We start from the raw sequence: 6,516 nt of genomic DNA, 5'->3' as shown, positions 1-6,516 counted from the left end.
GCAAGTGCTTGGTCAACACTGTTATATACTTATGCAGATGATTTTATAGGGGCCGTAGGAAAACATTGATTCAGAGGCCAATTGAGTCTAAGGCAAAGATAACAATCCATATTAATGTCAAAAATAAGAACAATTTGCTTCAAACAGTTATGCACAAATAAAGCAAAGGACTAATTAAATATACTTCATAAACCTCATGAAAACTTTGGTTAAAATCACAAGGCCTTGTGTATCCACTGACCCCACACATATCCTCAAAACTCAAAAACCCATTGCCTTCGAATCGATTCCAACTCATAGAGACCCTACAGACAGAGTAGAACTGCCCCACAGGGTGTCCAAGGCTGTAAATCTTTACAGGAGCAGACTGCCACATCTTTTTCCTGCATAGCAGCTGGTCAGTTCAAACCACTGGCCTTGCAGTTAGCAGCCAACTGTTTAACCACTAGACCACCATGGTTCCTCACATATCCTCAAATGACTTTAATTTACTTGCTTTTGTTACTTTTAAGGAAAGCCTGAAGAGGACTGTTGATCAATACTGTGCTTAGAGGGTTGGACAAAAGAAGTAAATGCCCAGGCCCTTGACTGGGCAAGAGTGATTGAAATAGTCTCTGTGATCATCTCTTAAGATAAGGTCCACTTACTGAACAAGCCTTGGCCTTCTGCTTCCTAGGATGTGGTCAAAAGAGGCAGAGGCCTGGAAACTAGACACAAAACGATATATCATAGAAACATATTTAACTGAGACCAAAAAATTAAAATAAAGTAAAATAATGCTTCCTACTAACTTGATTCAGATGAATGGGGAGCATTTGAAATTCTCAACAGGGGAAAAACCTGAAGAGACTTTGCACTAGGTGGGGATATGTGCTACAAAAATAATCCCGAGGACTCTTATTTATTTACTTTTAGCAACCGTGTTTATCATCCAGTAAGGAGCATGATTTTTACAAATGTACCATGGTAATGTAACATGATAATTGGTGGAGGAGTATATAGTATCTGTATTATTTTCGCTACTCTTCTGTAAATCTAAAATTATTCCAAACTAAAAAGTTTATTTTAAAATGTATGATAAAGACAAATGGACCACAGCAACCACAGGCTCCACCAGCCCGAGACCAGAAGAACTAGATGGTACCCACTACCACTATTGACCACTCTGATTAGGATTACAGTAGAAGGTCTTGGTTAGAGTAGGAAAAAAAATTAGAACAAAATTCAAATTCATAAAAAAGGCAAGGTTTACTGGTCTGAGAGAGACTAGGGGAACCCCAAGACTATAGCCTTTAGACATACTTCTAACTTGGAACCGAAGCCATTCCCAGATATCACCTTTCAGCCAAATAATAGACGGGACTATAAATAAACAGTAACCCACATGAGGAAAGTGCTCCTTAGAACCATCATCTACGTGAGACCAAAAGGACAACATATGCCCAAACACAACGCTGTGAAGACAGGAAGGGGCAGGAAAACCAGATGAATGGAAATGAGGAACTCAAGGTGGTAATAGGGAGAGTGCTGACACATTGTGGGAAGTGCAACCTTTGTCATGGACCACTTTGTGTGTAAACTATTGAATGGGAAAATAATTTGCTCTGTAAATCTTCTCCTAAAACATAGTTTAAAAATGTATGATAAATTCTCTGACCTAAGTGTGCTATGGGGGAATAGAGGATGCCTGGTGTGATCAGGGAGGGTTTTCAAGAAGAGTTGATACTTAAACTGAATGGTTTTAAAAAAATGAGCAGGGGTAAATCAGGTGGAGCAGGGGGAGTGAGGGCTGTGTTTAATAACCCAATCTTTTTACCAACTAATATTTCATAGACATCTTTCTCTGCCAGTTGGTAAAGATCGATACCATTTTTACTGGCTTTAGAGTAGTTCATGAAATGTATTTATATTAATTGTGTTAATTAGTTATTTACAAACGTTTAGGGTATTACAAATTTTTCCAATTTTATAGCCAAATCTGCAGGAAACTTACACCACCATTTCAACCTATATTTTACTACGTGTTTGATTTTCTTCCACTAAACTATAAGCTTCCTAAGGACAAAAGCTGTGTTTATCTTGTTCAATCATTTTAACTTTAGTACCCAAGGCATTTTTTGGCATATAGTATGATATCCAATAAAATGTATTAATGAGAATATAACATATACAAAATCATGGATGAATAAAACAGCAAGGGTTGTAGGGGACTTTCAAGTAGTTTCCCATAGTTGGAATAAAGGATGCCCCTTATGATATTATGGGAGGCAGGGAATGAACTGAAAAAGTTGCCATTCACTCTCTAATAAAATCAACAAGATTTTTATTTTGTACCCAGTCTTTGTGTCATGCACGGTAAATACAAAGAACACATAGTTGCTCTTTCAGTGCGCTTATGGTTTTCCAGGGCCCACAAAATGAAAACAAACAAACAGACAAGCATTGTCCTCATCATCCTAAATACTACAAAAGTCATTGAAGTATTTTAAGTAAGATACTTAGAAAGATCTTTGAGTAAGCTATCCTGTGCAGAAGAAAACACAGAGAAACAATATTAGGAAACAGAAGTTCAGTTAGAAGTTTGTTGCAATAGAATGGGCAGAAATAATGAGTACATTCACTAAATTAGTTGCATAGTAACAGAATGAGTGGCTGGAAGAGTAGCTGAGATTAGGAGGACATGAAATAGTAGCAGCTGATAGTGGAGATTCAAGATGAATTAAGATCTATTTGGAGATGGTATCAGCTGTATTCTATGACTGACTTGATGTGGGGAGTTGTGAGCCAAGAAATGGTGTATGATTCTCAACTTAATGGTGTAGATGGAAATAGCACACACTGCGGAAGTAAAATTGAAGAAGTACAGTCTGTGATGGAAGTAGGAGGGACTATTTGAACACATTGAGTTAGTGGTAATTCTAGAACTTCTAGGTGAAGGTGCCCGGTAGGCAGTTGAGCACACTGTTCTGCAGGGAGAAAGTTCTGGGCTGGACATATGGATATCAGATTGAATAGCATATGAGTAAATATTGGTGTTAAAGGCCGTATCTCCAGCCCTTCCCTTATGTAATCATTGTAAATGAGACTGTCCAAGGAGACTAATTAGATGAGAAGAAAAGAGAATCTAGAGTGGACTATGGGGAGCCCAACATTTAAGATGGAAAAAGAGGAGCATGAGAAAGAAGCACATTTAGAGGTCATGATCAGAGAGGTAGGAGAGCTAATGGGTGAGAATGATTTAGGAGAGCCTATGAAAACAATTAGAGCCCTGGTGGCTCAGCGGTTAAGCGCTTGGCTGCTAACCGAAAAGGTGGGCAGTTTGAATTCACCAGCCGCTTCACAGGAGAACGATGTGGCAGTCTGCCTCTGTAAAGACTGATAGTCTTGGAAACCGTATGGGGCAGTTCTACTCTGTCCTACAGGGTAGTTATGAGTCATAATCAACTCGACAGCAACTGGTGTTTTTTTGGTTTGGTTTCGTTTGGTTTTTGGTTTATGGAGACAATTAGACTCCCTAGGTGGTGCAAATGGTTTGCACTTGACTACTAACTAAAAGGTTGGTGAGTCAAACTCAACCAGCACCAACAAGAAAGAAAGTCCTGTGCTTGCTTCGGTGGCACATATACTAAAATTGGAATGGTACAGAGAAGATTAGCATGGCCCCTGCGCAAGGATGACACGCAAATTCGTGAAGCGTTCCATATTTTTTTGAGTAAGGATATTGTTGATGTGTTGTGAGATTGTTAACCATTGTCATAGGGCAACATCTGTAGTAACTGTTAAATGAGAAACTATTTTGTTCTGTAAGCCTTCATCTTAAGTGAGAATAACAGCACAATTGGAAGAGCGTAGTCAATGTCACTGAACTGTGCATGTAGAAATTTTCAAAATGGTGTATCTTTGGCTATGTGTATTTTCACAGCTAAAAAGGTTCTGTAGTTAGAGGGTTGATATGTTGTGGGGTTGTTAACCAATGTCATAAAACAACATGTGTACTACTATTTCATGAGAAACTATTTGTTCTGTAAGCCTTCACCTGAAGTACAATAAAAAAAAAAAAAGAAAGAAAGAAAGTCGTGGCGATCTGCTTCCATAAAGATTACAGCCAAAAAAACCACTATGTAGCAATTCTACTCTGTAACACATGGGGTCGCCATGAGTTGGAATCGACTCGATGGCAAGGGGTTTGTTTTTTACATTTTTGTTTTTTGTTTTTTATGAAGCAAGTTCAGGAAGGAGGATACATTCAGCACTATTAGGTACAACTGAGGGGGTCAAGTAACAAAGCCCCCATAAATGATAGCATTTGCAATTAGAAAGCCTCCCATAGCCTTAATGAGAGCAAAACCAGACACTTGGCTGATTGCTTTACATGGATAATTCCATTTAATTTATACAACAGCCACTGAAGCAGGTAACATCATCCTAATTTTACAGATGAAGAAACAGTAGCTTAACTAACTGACTCATCATCACACAACGGGTTAGCAGTGACTCTCAGATTCAGACCCAGGAAAACTGATGCTAAAAACTGCACTCTGAGTAACTAAGCTCCACTGTGCCACCCACTGACACGTGTGATTATTTTCCGTTCAGCACTTGACAGTTTAAAGTTTTGTTTTGTCCTCTTATTTTTTCATAAACACAAATATTAATTCTCCAGTGCTATTCTAAAACCCCCTGAGGCCTGAGTCATATCATACACTTCTATGTGCGGCCCCAAGTATTTAGCCCCAAACAACGTAATGGTAAGTGTAGTCTAAATTCCATTCCATTAATGATATCGAAGAGAAAGGAACACTTGGGGTGTTAGAGTAAATGCAGGCCAGCCTGTTTGTCTTCTAATGACACAGATTAAAGTAGCCATGAAATTATTGACCATGTACCCTGATTCTAAGCAGTAGATCATTGTACTTCTCTAATGATTTGTGGATGAAATTTCAAAGGTTATAGGAATAGACCGTACACACACCTTAATATAACTATAAGGGGTTAATAATGCATACCCCAGACTTAATGCGTGAGAAGGCAAACCACAGAATATTGCACAAAAGAGGTCAAACTCACATTCTCTGATGGGCCGTTCCTTTGAGCTTAGAGTCTGGAACAAACTATTGTGGAAGGAGAATGGTTTCATCTTCCTGCTAATAAATAAATCACCAGTTGTTTCATATTTTAAAACATCCGAACAGTACCCCAGGGCTCCATAAAGGCTTTATTCTCTAGTTCCATTGGCACACAAGCTATTGTCTTAATCGTGTGAATGATCCCTGCATAAGGGATGCCATGGATTCTGCACCCTTTGAAAAGTGGGCACCGTAGACATGTTTTGCATATAATCGCTGCCATGGTGCAATTAGAGAGGAGATAGATCTCACCATCTGATGACAGCCTATGCAACCGAAACCAGGTGCTATAGATGGCTCTGAGAAAATGGAATCTTGTATTCTTTGACAGCGTAATTATTACACTCTGTCAGCTTATTCGACTTTTTCATAAAAATCACTTAATACTTCACACAGATACTACCTTTGCCATCTAATATCACTTCGGGAAACATTAATAATTTAGAAACTTCTGTATTAAAAATGGCTAATTCACCAAGCGCATGAGATGCCATAACCCGAGAGTGCTCCCATCTGGAAAGTTTTCTCTGACTTCCTCAATCCCAGTATAGAGTAGTGGAGAGAGCAGGTGGGCTGCATTAGGGAGGAACTGTCTGGGATTTGGAGGCCAGACAGTCAACAGCTCAATGAGAAATGACTTGGGAAAGGGCTGCAACTATTTTTAGAAGAGAGTCTTCCTCTCTGGCAAGAGACTTATATTTTATTATATGCCCATTTTTGAAACTTAAATCTAATACCTTGTTTTGTGAAGTCGTATGTCTTTGTGCTGAAGTCCACTGACAATGGAGAAGGCAAATTTTACTTTTTTTAGTTGACTTTTAAAATTTATGTACATTAAGTAAAATGCACTTTTTGGTGTACTGTATTGACAAACACATTCAGTCTTGTAACCACCACCGCAATCAAAGTACAGAACAATGCTATCACCCACCCAACCCCCCCCCCACAAATCCCTTGTGCTACCCCTTTATAGTCAATGCCTCTTTCTATCCCAGCCCCTGGCAACCACGGGTGCTTTCTGTAACTATAGTTTTGCTTTCCACACTATCATGGAAATGGAGTATCACACTCTGTAGCTTTTGGGGTCTGGATGCTTTCATTCAGCATAATGTATTTGTGATTCATCATTACGGTTGAGTGTATGGATAATTCATTTCCTTTTTCAGTGCCAAGTAGTATTCCATCGTCTGGCTGTATCACAGCTTGTTTATCCTGAAAAATGCATTTGTGATGCTATGATGGCAGCAAAAATAATGACAGCAGATGGTGTGTGAATGTTTACCATGTGGCAGGCATGGGTCTAGCTGCTGTGCACATAAAAAAATACCAGTGGCTGTCTAGTTGATTCGGGCTCATGGTGACCCCATTTGTGTTAGAACAGAACTGTGCT

General features: G+C 39.1%; 1 non-coding gene across 1 annotated transcript; it reads left to right on the top strand.

The window, feature by feature from the left end:
* Nucleotides 1-3,601: 3,601 nt before the first annotated feature.
* On the top strand, nucleotides 3,602-3,708 carry LOC111822454 (U6 spliceosomal RNA). The gene has a single exon (XR_002825712.1). It is a non-coding gene; the product is annotated as a U6 spliceosomal RNA (small nuclear RNA).
* The last annotated feature ends 2,808 nt before the right edge of the window (nucleotides 3,709-6,516 follow it).

This window comes from Trichechus manatus, unplaced genomic scaffold (assembly GCF_000243295.1).
Source record: "Trichechus manatus latirostris isolate Lorelei unplaced genomic scaffold, TriManLat1.0 scaffold00007, whole genome shotgun sequence".
NCBI lineage: Eukaryota > Metazoa > Chordata > Mammalia > Sirenia > Trichechidae > Trichechus > Trichechus manatus.
The sequence above is the reverse complement of the archived record's forward strand: the minus strand, read 5'-3'. Positions and strand labels throughout refer to the sequence as shown.